This window comes from Carassius carassius, chromosome 24 (genome assembly GCF_963082965.1).
Source record: "Carassius carassius chromosome 24, fCarCar2.1, whole genome shotgun sequence".
In the NCBI taxonomy this organism is placed as follows: domain Eukaryota; kingdom Metazoa; phylum Chordata; class Actinopteri; order Cypriniformes; family Cyprinidae; genus Carassius; species Carassius carassius.
Genome location: NC_081778.1, coordinates 31,971,119 through 31,986,128, shown reverse-complemented (window position 1 = coordinate 31,986,128; position 15,010 = coordinate 31,971,119). Strand labels below are relative to the sequence as shown.

The 15,010-nt window shown below is 39.3% G+C and overlaps 1 protein-coding gene across 4 annotated transcripts in view; it reads left to right on the top strand.

Moving 5' to 3' along the window:
* Nucleotides 1-15,010, top strand: part of LOC132103460 (cyclin-dependent kinase 14) — a 176,437-nt gene that overhangs the window by 66,286 nt on the left and 95,141 nt on the right. The window lies entirely within an intron of this gene.

Genomic DNA, 15,010 nt, shown 5'->3' with positions numbered 1-15,010 from the left:
ATGATTATTATTTAATTTGATTTCATTAGAAATAAATTATGTAATTAATTGTTAAATAAATAATTTTAAATTAAATAATGAAAATAATAAATATGATATATTTTTAGAAATCTGTTTTCCTTTTTTATTCTAGTGATTTTGCTTTTATGAGAAATGTTGCATTGACAAATATCAAATTTTTTTTTTTCGTCTTTTGGAAGCTGCATTCCACTTGGTTCCCCTCTGTTATAAGTTACACGTACAACACACTAATGTCATAGTGGTATCGTGTACTGTAATCGAGTGTAGCCCATACCTGTTGAACTGTAGACAGCGCACGTGGTGTTCACCAGCCTTTACAGATTTGCTTTCAATTCAGTGCAGATCCAGCCACGTCTTCAACGCTCTTTCTGTTCTTAAACGTTACAACTCTGAGTGAACCGTTTCATACACTCAGCGCGCGCGGCAGGGAACTGAACGAATCATTCAAACTGATTCATGAACCAATTCACTTGTTTGACAACTGGTTTGAACAGAATTGACTCAAAAGAATGAATCATTTGCGAATGGGCATCGCTCATTGCCCAGAGAAAAGTAGACGGCGCGTTTGGATCAAACTGAAGCATTTATAACATTTATTGCATTAAGATAAAGAAACGAGAGGAGCGTGGCCCACAGTAACGAAGTAAAAGTACAGATTTTTCCCAAAACAATTACTCAAGTAAGAGTATAAAGTACCCATCTTTAAATATACTCCAAAAAGTATTAGTTACCCAAAAAAATTACTCAAGTAAATGTAACGAAGTAAATGTAACTCGTTACTACCCACCTCTGCTGTAAACTAATTAAACCAGAGAAATGATGGGATTTATGTGTTCCTTGAAATCAATTCAATCAATGTCTTGGTAGAAAGTTGCAGTGAAAGAGTAAGTTTGTCAGTGTGAAAGTGAGACGTGATGGAGCGAATGAGGCCAGCGAGCAGAAGTTGCTTATGTAATTCATCAGCTGTTTTGTCACTGTGGATTTACATTAATAAATGATTTATCCCGTTCGCTCCCTCACTGAGAATTATGATAAATCACAAGCTGACAGAAGAGAATGAGAGCGCTCACCTGAAACAGGAACGGCCTGCGGTCAGATCTCAGACGTCTCATCATCTCACAATGACACAGGATCAAGAAAATCATGACAGGCTGCACTTTACACAGGCTTCACAGACTTTAAAGAACGTCTTTGACCAGGATTCCCCTGTAGATGCAGGTTTATGAGGACAGTGAGCTTCAGAGAATCGTTTTATGGTCATTATAATGTCTTATTTATCAGGCAAGCGTGATCTTTACTTGGACAACTTGGTTTAGATTAGCTCGCATTGATACTTGTATCATTTTTGGTGAATAGTTCAGCTAAAAATGTTGCAAAATTAGCATTTTTGAGCGGTGTTTTAAAGGAATTGTATCTGTGATAATTGAGATTGGACTAAAATGGTAAAACGATAAACCCATCAAATACAATACAAATACATTACAAAAAATTACTTAAATGCATTTTATATATATATATATATATATATATATATATATATATATATATATATATATATATATATATGTGTGTGTGTGTGTGTATATATACCTCAAAACCTTTTACTTTTTCATAAAAGCATAATAAAATGTTTTTATATGTAATATATATAATAAAAGATAAATGGATAAATACATACATCAGTATGTATATATAATATTGTTAGAATGATACATAAAAATATAAAATAGTGTATGTATTTTGTATGTACACTGAATATGCATAATTATTATTATATACACATTTTTATATTTACATTTCTGCTTAGATGCTAACGGCATTTTATTCTGCACAATGACAATGAGGTTTAATCTAATCTAGAATATACTAAAATCCTTAAAAACAATATTTGAGAATACCTTTTAGCTTGCATTTAGACAAAGACACAAGTTAATTTATCTGGTTTTGAGGATTTATTTATTTTTACCTCACAGACAAAAAAATATGAATATGATATTACAGTGAATTATCTGGATGAGCATCTTTAGTGTATTAAGATAATTTGCAGTTGAGCAGTATTTAATGCAATCTTCTGTTCAGTTGTATTGTTCTTCATTGGTCTGTTTTTGATACAAGGGCTCGTCGTTAGTGTCTTAATGATTCTGGAGCGCCGCCTCCTCAAGCATCAACTCATCAGAGCCGTAATGGACGCTAAATGTAGATTAGCTTCTGCTGTCACGAACAAACACGGCACACAATGGCTGGAGTTTAAATTTTTGCCCATTAGCTGGAGCTGATTCATTCGCTCAGATCTGCGCTAATAAAAGCCATTAGACCCTCGGCATCGCAGGTTGGATTGGATTAGCATGTGAAAGCGAACGCTCAGGGTGCTAGCTGCTAATGTAATTACTGGTCAGGCAGCAGAGAGACCCTGTTTCTGGGCCGGCGTCCAAGCGCAGACCTCCTGCTCATATGCTGCTCTCGCTCCAGTAATAACACGAGATCTTCTCAGTCCTCATTACACTGAGGTTGTAGCATCGATTCGCTCGACACGTCAGGCTGCTTTAATGAGAACGCTTCAGTGAATTAATAGATAATGACCTCAGGAGACCAGCTAGCTTTACTACGATCTATCTGTCTGTCTGTCTGTCTGTCTGTCTGTCTATCTATCTTAGCTCGTCCGTCCATACGCTCGTTTGTTTGTTCAGTCTATAGTTCCTTCTCTTAATCATTTGTTTTATCTATCTCTCTAATGTTCATTCTCTTTTTTTCGTTCTATCATTTGTTCACTATCGTTGTTGTCTCGTTTTTTTGTTCAGCTTATTTTTCATTTTGTCTATCTCTCTAATGTTCGTTCTGTCTATCATTAGTTCTCTTTCGTACGTTCTGTCTATCGTTCGTTCGTTCTATTGATTTTTTTGTCTCTTTCATTCTCTCTATCGTACGTTCTGTCTCGTTCATTCTGTCTATCTCTCTAATGTTCTCTCTATTGTTCTTTTTGTCAATTGTTCGTTCGGTCTTTGTTCTGTCTATCGTACGTTCTGTCTATCGTTCTTTTTGTCTCTTTCGTTTTGTCTATCGTTTGTTCGTTCTGTCTTGTTCGTTCTGTCTATCTCTCTAATGTTCTCTCTATCGTTCGTTCTGTCTATCTCTCTAATGTTCTCTCTATCGTACGTTCTGTCTCGTTCATTCTGTCTATCTCTCTAATGTTCTCTCTATTGTTCTTTTTGTCAATTGTTCGTTCGGTCTTTGTTCTGTCTCGTTCGTTCTGTCTATCTCTCTAATGTTCTCTCTATCGTTCGTTCTGTCTCGTTCGTTCTGTCTATCTCTCTAATGTTCTCTCTATCGTTCGTTCTGTCTCGTTCGTTCTGTCTATCTCTCTAATGTTCTCTCTATCGTTCGTTCTGTCTCGTTCATTCTGTCTATCTCTCTAATGTTCTCTCTATTGTTCTTTTTGTCAATTGTTCGTTCGGTCTTTGTTCTGTCTCGTTCGTTCTGTCTATCTTTCTAATATTCTCTCTATCGTTCGTTCTGTCTCGTTCGTTCTGTCTATCTCTAATGTTCTCTCTATCTTACGTTCTGTCTCGTTCGTTCTGTCTATCTCTCTAATGCTCTCTCTATTATACGTTCTGTCTCATTCGTTCTGTCTATCTCTCTAATGTTCTCTCTATCGTTCGTTCTGTCTCGTTCATTCTGTCTATCTCTCTAATGTTCTCTCTATTGTTCTTTTTGTCAATTGTTCGTTCGGTCTTTGTTCTGTCTCGTTCGTTCTGTCTATCTCTCTAATGTTCTCTCTATCGTTCGTTCTGTCTCGTTCGTTCTGTCTATCTCTCTAATTTTCTCTCTATCATACGTTCTGTCTCATTCGTTCTTTCTATCTCTCTAATGTTCTCTCTATCGTTCGTTCTGTCTATCTCTCTAATGTTCTCTCTATCAATCATTCTGTCTCGTTCGTTTCTATCTATCTCTCTAATGTTCTCTCTATCGTTCGTTCTGTCTCGTTCGTTCTGTCTATCTCTAATGTTCTCTCTATCATACGTTCTGTCTCGTTCGTTCTGTCTATCTCTCTAATGTTCTCTCTATAGTTCGTTCTGTCTCGTTCGTTCTGTCTATCTCTCTAATGTTCTCTCTATCATACGTTCTGTCTCGTTCGTTCTATCTATCTCTCTAATGTTCTCTCTATCGTTCTTTTTGTCAATTGTTCATTCGGTCTTTGTTCTCTCTATCGTACGTTCTGTCTCGTTCGTTCTGTCTATCTCTCTAATGTTCTCTCTATCGTTCTTTTTGTCAATTGTTCATTCGGTCTTTGTTCTCTCTATCGTTCGTTCTGTCTCGTTCGTTCTGTCTATCTCTCTAATGTTCTTTCTATCGTTCGTTCTGTCTCGTTCGTTTCTATCTATCTCTCTAATGTTCTCTCTATTATACGTTCTGTCTCATTTGTTCTGTCTATCTCTCTAATGTTCTCTCTATCGTTCGTTCTGTCTATCTCTCTAATGTTCTCTCTATCATACGTTCTGTCTCATTCGTTCTGTCTATCTCTCTAATGTTCTCTCTATCGTTCTTTTTGTCAATTGTTCGTTCGGTCTTTGTTCTCTCTATCGTACGTTCTGTCTATCTCTCTAATGTTCTCTCTATCGTTCGTTCTGTCTCATTCGTTCTGTCTATCTCTCTAATGTTCTCTCTATCGTACGTTCTGTCTCGTTCATTCTGTCTATCTCTCTGAAATGTTCTCTCTATCGTTCTTTTTGTCAATTGTTTGTTCGGTCTTTGTTCTCTCTATCGTACGTTCTTTCTATCTCTCTAAAGTTATCTCTATCGTTCGTTCTGTCTCGTTCGTTCTGTCTATCTAATGTTCTCTCTATCATTCGTTCTGTCTCGTTCGTTCTGTCTATCTCTCTAATGTTCTCGCTATCGTTCGTTCTGTCTCGTTCGTTCTGTCTATCTCTCTAATGTTCTCTCTATCATTCGTTCTGTCTCGTTCGTTCTATCTTTCTAATGTTCTCCCTATCGTTCGTTCTGTCTCGTTCGTTCTGTCTATCTCTCTAATGTTCTCTCTATCGTTCGTTCTGTCTTGTTCGTTCTGTCTATCTAATGTTCTCTCTATCGTTCGTTCTGTCTCGTTCATTCTGTCTATCTCTCTAATGTTCTCTCTATCGTTCGTTCTGTCTCGTTCGTTCTGTCTATCTCTCTAATGTTCTCTCTATCATACGTTCTGTCCCGTACGTTCTGTCTATCTCTAATGTTCTCTCTATCGTTCGTTCTGTCTCGTTCATTCTGTCTCGTTCGTTCTGTCTATCTCTCTAATGTTCTCTCTATCGTTCGTTCTGTCTCGTTCGTTCTGTCTATCTCTCTAATGTTCTCTCTATCGTTCATTCTGTCTCGTTCGTTCTGTCTATCTCTCTAATGTTCTCTCTATTGTTCGTTCTGTCTCGTTCGTTCGATCTCTCTAATGTTCTCTCTATCGTTCGTTCTGTCTCGTTCGTTCTGTCTATCTCTCTAATGTTCTCTCTATCGTTCGTTCTGTCTCGTTCGTTCTGTCTATCTAATGTTCTCTCTATCGTTCGTTCTGTCTCGTTCGTTCTGTCTATCTCTCTAATGTTCTCTCTATCGTTCGTTCTGTCTCGTTCGTTCTGTCTATCTCTCTAATGTTCTCTCTATCATACGTTCTGTCCTGTACGTTCTGTCTATCTCTAATGTTCTCTCTATCGTTCGTTCTGTCTATCTCTCTAATGTTCTCTCTATCGTTCGTTCTGTCTCGTTCGTTCTGTCTATCTCTCTAATGTTCTCTCTATCGTTCGTTCTGTCTCGTTCGTTCTGTCTATCTCTCTAATGTTCTCTCTATCGTTCGTTCTGTCTCGTTCGTTCTGTCTATCTCTCTAATGTTTTCTCTATCATAAGTTCTGTCTCGTACGTTCTGTCTATCTCTAATGTTCTCTCTATCGTTCGTTCTGTCTCGTACGTTCTGTCTATCTCTCTAATGTTCTCTCTATCATACGCTCTGTCCCGTACGTTCTGTCTATCTCTAATGTTCTCTCTATCGTTCGTTCTGTCTCGTTCGTTCGGTCTATCTCTCTAATGTTCTCTCTATCGTTCATTCTGTCTCGTTCGTTCTGTCTATCTCTCTAATGTTCTCTCTATCGTTCGTTCTGTCTCGTTCGTTCTGTCTATCTCTCTAATGTTCTCTCTATCGTTCGTTCTATCTCGTTCGTTCTGTCTATCTCTCTAATGTTCTCTCTATCATAAGTTCTGTCTCGTTCGTTCTGTCTATCTAATGTTCTCTCTATCGTTCGTTCTGTCTCGTTCGTTCTGTCTATCTCTCTAATGTTCTCTCTATCGTTCGTTCTGTCTCGTTCGTTCTGTCTATCTCTCTAATGTTCTCTCTATCATACGTTCTGTCCTGGGGTGCGTTCTCCGAAACTACCTTAACGCTACGTCGTTCTTAAGTTGTACCTTAAGAAGTACCTTATCGTTAATACGTGGTTTCCGAAACCTTCTTAGTTAAGTATACCTTCTGTAAGTCATGCGTTCGTAAGGTTGGTCTGGAGCGCTCTTAGCTATACCTTATCGCTGCTTACGGTTCATACCGCTAGTGGCCACCACTACGCAAAAAGATTTTTTACATCGCAGTTTAATTACACATAGAAAATTTTATATGAACTTTTAATATAAAATCTGATTTAGAATTAAAATTACATTTTTACTTTACTTTAAAATTATACACATAAAATACTTAAGTTGTTATAGCCTACACCCAGTGTATGGAAGTGTTTTCATTAATAAAGTTTCCATACACTAATGGTTGTTAGCTTTTTTAATTACTATCCTAAGGCACATCAGCTGGCGAACCATTTGACAGAAAAGGCTTAGGAGTCTATATAAAGAAAGATGAGTTTACACAAACTTTATAGCTATGGCAGCGAGACAGCGAGTACTTGTTTTAAATCAAAGACGGCGGCGTCCGCGGAGCCAGTTAGTGTATGTCAACTACTTTATAAGAGAACATTTTAGTCCACTGACTACCATGTCAGAAGAGACCATTGTAAAAAAAATTTGCCTGCCACGGGAGCAAATTCTGCAGCTCTTGCATCTTGTTGGCCCAGATTTGTCAAGACAAACTCGACGGAGCTACCCCCTCAGCCCCGAAATTCAGCTGCTGGCGGCTCTTCGTTTTTATGCTGTGGGGAGTTTTCTGGAGGTTGTTGGGGATGGATATGGGCTGAGTAAGACCTCAGTGTGGCTGGGCGATCTCTTTTTGCGGACTTTTTTCCCCGACATAGTGAATGTCGGTATGTCTCTCATGTTTGCGCTTTTATTGAGGAAATCATCCAATTACACAAATGAGCGATTTACGCCAATAATGTGATACGGCTGGTGGATAATCAGCATACGTTGTGGAGAACATTAACACACTTATGGCCGTGAGGGTTTGGGATTGTACACTTGCTAAATTATAAACACATACTCATATTTATTTCTGCATGTACGTATTTCAATAAGCCCCGATAAATGCAGTTTGTACTATTTCTAAAACGCTTCTTTATAAAGAACATTGTTTTCTCAATACTTTACCTATACCGCTGTGAAGGAAAGAGCGCACAATCGATCATCGAGGCGTCGATATCAACCTATTCAGCGCCTCCACCATGGACAGCAACTGCTAAGGTCGAACTTAAGAAGGTTTACCTTAAGCTACATCCTAAGGTATAGTTCGGAGAACACACGTAGCAAAGGTATACCTGTAGTTAAGGTGTACCTTTTGAGTATTCGTAGCGCGCTAAGAGACAACGTTATCGGAGAACGCACCCCTGTACGTTCTGTCTATCTCTAATGTTCTCTCTATCGTTCGTTCTGTCTCGTTCGTTCTGTCTATCTCTCTAATGTTCTCTCTATCGTTTGTTCTGTCTCGTTCGTTCTGTCTATCTCTCTAATGTTCTCTCTATCGTTCGTTCTGTCTCGTTCGTTCTGTCTATCTCTCTAATGTTCTCTCTATCGTTCGTTCTGTCTCGTTCGTTCTGTCTATCTCTCTAATGTTTTCTCTATCATAAGTTCTGTCTCGTACGTTCTGTCTATCTCTAATGTTCTCTCTATCGTTCGTTCTGTCTCGTACGTTCTGTCTATCTCTCTAATGTTCTCTCTATCATACGCTCTGTCCCGTACGTTCTGTCTATCTCTAATGTTCTCTCTATCGTTCGTTCTGTCTCGTTCGTTCGGTCTATCTCTCTAATGTTCTCTCTATCGTTCGTTCTGTCTCGTTCATTCTGTCTATCTCTCTAATGTTCTTTCTATCGTTCGTTCTGTCTCGTTCGTTCTGTCTATCTCTCTAATGTTCTCTCTATCGTTCGTTCGGTCTCGTTCGTTCTGTCTATCTCTCTAATGTTCTCTCTATCATAAGTTCTGTCTCGTACATTCTGTCTATTTCTAATGTTCTCTCTATCGTTCGTTCTGTCTCTTACGTTCTGTCTATCTCTCTAATGTTCTCTCTATCGTTCGTTCTGTCTCGTTCGTTCTGTCTATCTCTCTAATGTTCTCTCTATCGTTCGTTCTGTCTCGTTCGTTCTGTCTATCTCTCTAATGTTCTCTCTATCGTTCGTTCTGTCTCGTACGTTCTGTCTATCGCTAAAGTTCTCTCTATCGTTCGTTCTGTCTCGTTCGTTCTGTCTATCTCTCTAATGTTCTCTCTATTGTTCGTTCTGTCTCGTTCGTTCTGTCTATCTAATGTTCTCTCTATCGTTCATTCTGTCTCGTTCGTTCTGTCTATCTCTCTAATGTTCTCTCTATCGTTCGTTCTGTCTCGTTCGTTCTGTCTCTCTCTAATGTTCTCTCTATCATACATTCTGTCTCGTACGTTCTGTCTATCTCTCTAATGTTCTCTCTATCGTTCGTTCTGTCTCGTTCGTTCTGTCTATCTCTTTAATGTTCTCTCTATCATACGTTCTGTCTCGTTCGTTCTATCTCTCTAATGTTCTCTCTATCGTTCGTTCTGTCTCGTTTGTTCTGTCTATCTCTCTAATGTTCTCTCTATCGTTCGTTCTGTCTCGTTCGTTCTTTCTATCTCTCTAATGTTCTCTCTATCGTTCGTTCTGTCTCGTTCGTTCTGTCTATCTCTCTAATGTTCTCTCTATCGTTCGTTCGGTCTCATTCTGTCTATCTCTCTAATGTTCTCTCTATCATAAGTTCTTTCTCGTACGTTCTGTCTATTTCTAATGTTCTCTCTATCGTTCGTTCTGTCTCGTACGTTCTGTCTATCTCTCTAATGTTCTTTCTATCGTTCGTTCTGTCTCGTTCGTTCTGTCTATCTCTCTAATGTTCTCTCTATCATACGTTCTGTCTCGTTCGTTCTGTCTATCTCTAAAGTTCTCTCTATCGTTCGTTCTGTCTCGTTCGTTCTGTCTATCTCTCTAATGTTCTCTCTATCGTTCGTTCTGTCTCGTTCGTTCTGTCTATCTAATGTTCTCTCTATCGTTCATTCTGTCTCGTTCGTTCTGTCTATCTCTCTAATGTTCTCTCTATCGTTCGTTCTGTCTCGTTCGTTCTGTCTCTCTCTAATGTTCTCTCTATCATACATTCTGTCTCGTACGTTCTGTCTATCTCTCTAATGTTCTCTCTATCGTTCGTTCTGTCTCGTTCGTTCTGTCTATCTCTCTAATGTTCTCTCTATCGTTCGTTCTGTCTCGTTCGTTCTGTCTATCTCTCTAATGTTCTCTCTATCGTTCGTTCTGTCTCGTTCGTTCTATCTCGTTCGTTCTATCTCTAATGTTCTCTCTATCGTTCGTTCTGTCTCGTTCGTTCTGTCTATCTCTCTAATGTTCTCTCTATCGTTCGTTCTGTCTCGTTCGTTCTATCTCGTTCGTTCTATCTCTAATGTTCTCTCTATCGTTCGTTCTGTCTCGTTCGTTCTGTCTATCTCTCTAATGTTCTCTCTATCGTTCGTTCTGTCTCGTTCGTTCTGTCTATCTAATGTTCTCTCTATCGTTCGTTCTGTCTCGTTCGTTCTTTCTATCTTTCTAATGTTCTCTCTATCGTTCGTTCTGTCTCATTCGTTCTGTCTATCTCTCTAATGTTCTCTCTATCATACGTTCTGTCCCGTACGTTCTGTCTATCTCTAATGTTCTCTCTATCGTTCGTTCTGTCTCGTTCGTTCTGTCTATCTCTCTAATGTTCTCTCTATCGTTCGTTCTGTCTCGTTCGTTCTGTCTATCTCTCTAATGTTCTCTCTATCGTTCGTTCTGTCTCGTTCGTTCTGTCTCTCTCTAATGTTCTCTCTATCATATGTTCTGTCTCGTACGTTCTGTCTATCTCTAAAGTTCTCTCTATCGTTCGTTCTGTCTCGTTCGTTCTGTCTAGCTCTCTAATTTTCTCTCTATCGTTCATTCTGTCTATCTCTCTAATGTTCTCTCTATCATACGTTCTGTCTCGTACGTTCTGTCTATCTCTAATGTTCTCTCTATCGTTCGTTCTGTCTCGTTCGTTCTGTCTATCTCTCTAATGTTCTCTCTATCATACGTTCTGTCTCGTTCGTTCTGTCTATCTCTCTAGTGTTCTCTCTATCGTTCATTCTGTCTCGTTCGTTCTGTCTATCTAATGTTCTCTCTATCGTTCGTTCTGTCTCGTTCGTTCTGTCTATCTCTCTAATGTTCTCTCTATCATACGTTCTGTCCTGTACGTTCTGTCTATCTCTAATGTTCTCTCTATCGTTCATTCTGTCTCGTTCGTTCTGTCTATCTCTCTAATGTTCTCTCTATCGTTCGTTCTGTCTCGTTCGTTCTGTCTATCTCTCTAATGTTCTCTCTATCATAAGTTCTGTCTCGTACGTTCTGTCTCTCTCTAATGTTCTCTCTATCATACGTTCTGTCTCGTACGTTCTGTCTATCTCTAAAGTTCTCTCTATCGTTCGTTCTGTCTCGTTCGTTCTGTTTAGCTCTCTAATTTTCTCTCTATCGTTCATTCTGTCTATCTCTCTAATGTTCTCTCTATCATACGTTCTGTCTCGTACGTTCTGTCTATCTCTAATGTTCTCTCTATCGTTCGTTCTGTCTCGTTCGTTCTGTCTATCTCTCTAATGTTCTCTCTATCGTTCGTTCTGTCTCGTTCGTTCTGTCTATCTCTCTAGTGTTCTCTCTATCGTTCGTTCTGTCTCGTTCGTTCTGTCTATCTCTCTAATGTTCTCTCTATCATACGTTCTGTCCTGTACGTTCTGTCTATCTCTAATGTTCTCTCTATCGTTCATTCTGTCTCGTTCGTTCTGTCTATCTCTCTAATGTTCTCTCTATCGTTCGTTCTGTCTCGTTCGTTCTGTCTCGTTCGTTCTGTCTATCTCTCTAATGTTCTCTCTATCATACGTTCTGTCTCGTACGTTCTGTCTATCTCTAATGTTCTCTCTATCGTTCGTTCTGTTTAATACGTTCTGTCTATCTCTCTAATGTTCTCTCTATCGATTGTTCTGTCTCGTTCGTTCTGTCTATCTCTCTAATGTTCTCTCTATCATACGTTCTGTCTCGTACGTTCTGTCTATCTCTAAAGTTCTCTTTATCGTTCGTTCTGTCTCGTTCGTTCTGTCTATCTCTCTAATGTTCTCTCTATCGTTCGTTCTGTCTCGTTCGTTCTGTCTATCTAATGTTCTCTCTATCATTCGTTCTGTCTCGTTCGCTCTGTCTATCTCTCTAATGTTCTCTCTATCGTTCGTTCTGTCTCGTTCGTTCTGTCTCTCTCTAATGTTCTCTCTATCATACATTCTGTCTCGTACGTTCTGTCTATCTCTCTAATGTTCTCTCTATCGTTCGTTCTGTCTCGTTCGTTCTGTCTATCTCTCTAATGTTCTCTCTATCGTTCGTTCTGTCTCGTTCGTTCTATCTCTCTAATGTTCTCCCTATCGTTCGTTCTGTCTCGTTCGTTCTGTCTATCTCTCTAATGTTCTCTCTATCGTTCGTTCTGTCTCGTTCGTTCTGTCTATCTAATGTTCTCTCTATCGTTCGTTCTGTCTCGTTCGTTCTGTCTATCTCTCTAATGTTCTCTCTATCGTTCGTTCTATTCGTTCGTTCTGTCTATCTCTCTAATGTTCTCTCTATCATACGTTCTGTCCTGTACGTTCTGTCTATCTCTAATGTTCTCTCTATCGTTCGTTCTGTCTCGTTCGTTCTGTCTATCTCTCTAATGTTCTCTCTATCGTTCATTCTTGTCTCGTTCGTTCTGTCTATCTCTCTAATGTTCTCTCTATCGTTCGTTCTGTCTCGTACGTTCTGTCTATCTCTCTAATGTTCTCTCTATCGTTCGTTCTGTCTCATTCGTTCTGTCTATCTCTCTAATGTTCTCTCTATCATACGTTCTGTCCCGTACGTTCTGTCTATCTCTAATGTTCTCTCTATCGTTCGTTCTGTCTCGTTCGTTCTGTCTATCTCTCTAATGTTCTCTCTATCGTTCGTTCTGTCTCGTTCGTTCTGTCTATCTCTCTAATGTTCTCTCTATCGTTCGTTCTGTCTCGTTCGTTCTGTCTATCTCTCTAATGTTCTCTCTATCATAAGTTCTGTCTCGTACGTTCTGTCTCTCTCTAATGTTCTCTCTATCATACGTTCTGTCTCGTACGTTCTGTCTATCTCTAAAGTTCTCTCTATCGTTCGTTCTGTCTCGTTCGTTCTGTCTATCTCTCTAATGTTCTCTCTATCGTTCGTTCTGTCTCGTTCGTTCTGTCTATCTCTCTAATGTTCTCTCTATCGTTCGTTCTGTCTCGTTCGTTCTGTCTATCTCTCTAATGTTCTCTCTATCATAAGTTCTGTCTCGTACGTTCTGTCTCTCTCTAATGTTCTCTCTATCATACGTTCTGTCTCGTACGTTCTGTCTATCTCTAAAGTTCTCTCTATCGTTCGTTCTGTCTCGTTCGTTCTGTCTAGCTCTCTAATTTTCTCTCTATCGTTCATTCTGTCTATCTCTCTAATGTTCTCTCTATCATACGTTCTGTCTCGTACGTTCTGTCTATCTCTAATGTTCTCTCTATCGTTCGTTCTGTCTCGTTCGTTCTGTCTATCTCTCTAATGTTCTCTCTATCGTTCGTTCTGTCTCGTTCGTTCTGTCTATCTCTCTAGTGTTCTCTCTATCGTTCGTTCTGTCTCGTTCGTTCTGTCTATCTAATGTTCTCTCTATCGTTCGTTCTGTCTCGTTCGTTCTGTCTATCTCTCTAATGTTCTCTCTATCATACGTTCTGTCCTGTACGTTCTGTCTATCTCTAATGTTCTCTCTATCGTTCATTCTGTCTCGTTCGTTCTGTCTATCTCTCTAATGTTCTCTCTATCGTTCATTCTGTCTCATTCGTTCTGTCTATCTAATGTTCTCTCTATCGTACGTTCTGTCTCGTTCATTCTGTCTATCTCTCTCTAATGTTCTCTCTATCGTACGTTCTGTCTTTCTCTCTAATGTTCTCTCTATCGTTCATTCTGTCTCGTTCGTTCTGTCTATCTAATGTTCTCTCTATCGTTCGTTCTGTCTCGTTTGTTCTGTCTATCTCTCTAATGTTCTCTCTATCGTTCGTTCTGTCTCGTTCGTTCTGTCTATCTAATGTTCTCTCTATCGTTCGTTCTGTCTCGTTCGTTCTGTATCTCTCTAATGTTTTCTCTATCGTTCGTTCTGTCTCGTTCGTTCTGTCTCTCTCTAATGTTCTCTTTATCATACATTCTGTCTCGTACGTTCTGTCTATCTCTCTAATGTTCTCTCTATCGTTCATTCTGTCTCGTTCGTTCTGTCTATCTCTCTAATGTTCTCTCTATCGTTCGTTCTGTCTCGTTCGTTCTGTCTATCTAATGTTCTAGAACGTACGGGACAGAACGAACGATAGAGAAAACATTAGAGAGATACAGAATGAACGAGACAGAACGAACGATAGAGAGAACATTAGATAGACAGAACGAACGAGACAGAACGAACGATAGAGAGAACATTAGAGAGATAGACAGAACGTACGAGACAGAACGAACGATAGAGAGAACATTAGAGAGATAGACAGAACGAACGAGACAGAACGAACGATAGAGAGAACATTAGAAATAGACAGAACGTACGAGACAGAACTTATGATAGAGAGAACATTAGAGAGATAGACAGAATGAACGAGACCGAACGAACGATAGAGAGAACATTAGAGACATAGACAGAACGAACGAGACAGAACGAACGATAGAAAGAACATTAGAGAGATAGACAGAATGAACGAGACAGAACGAACGATAGAGAGAACATTAGAGAGATAGACCGAACGAACGAGACAGAACGAACGATAGAACGTACGGGACAGAGCGTATGATAGAGAGAACATTAGAGAGATAGACAGAACGTACGAGACAGAACGAACGATAGAGAGAACATTAGAGATAGACAGAACGTACGAGACAGAACTTATGATAGAGAAAACATTAGAGAGATAGACAGAACGAACGAGACAGAACGAACGATAGAGAACATTAGAGAGATAGACAGAACGAACGAGACAGAACGAACGATAGAGAGAACATTAGAGAGATAGACAGAACGAACGAGACAGAACGAACGATAGAGAGAACATTAGAGAGATAGACAGAACGAACGAGACAGAACGAACGATAGAGAGAACATTAGAGAGATAGACAGAACGAACGAGACAGAACGAACGATAGAGAGAACATTAGAGATAGACAGAACGAACGAGACAGAACGAACGATAGAGAGAACATTAGAGAGAGACAGAACGTACGAGACAGAACGAACGATAGAGAGAACATTAGATAGACAGAACGTACGAGACAGAACGTATGATAGAGAGAACATTAGAACATTAATGTTCTCTCTATTATTCGTTCGTCTCGTACGTTCTGTCTGTCTCTAATGTTCTCTCTATCGTACGTTCTGTCTATCTCTCTAATGTTCTCTATCATTCGTTCTGTCTCGTTCGTTCTGTCTATCTCTCTAATGTTCTCTCTATCGTACGTTCTGTCTTTCTCTCTAATGTTCTCTCTATCGTTCATTCTGTCTCATTCGTTCTGTCTATCTA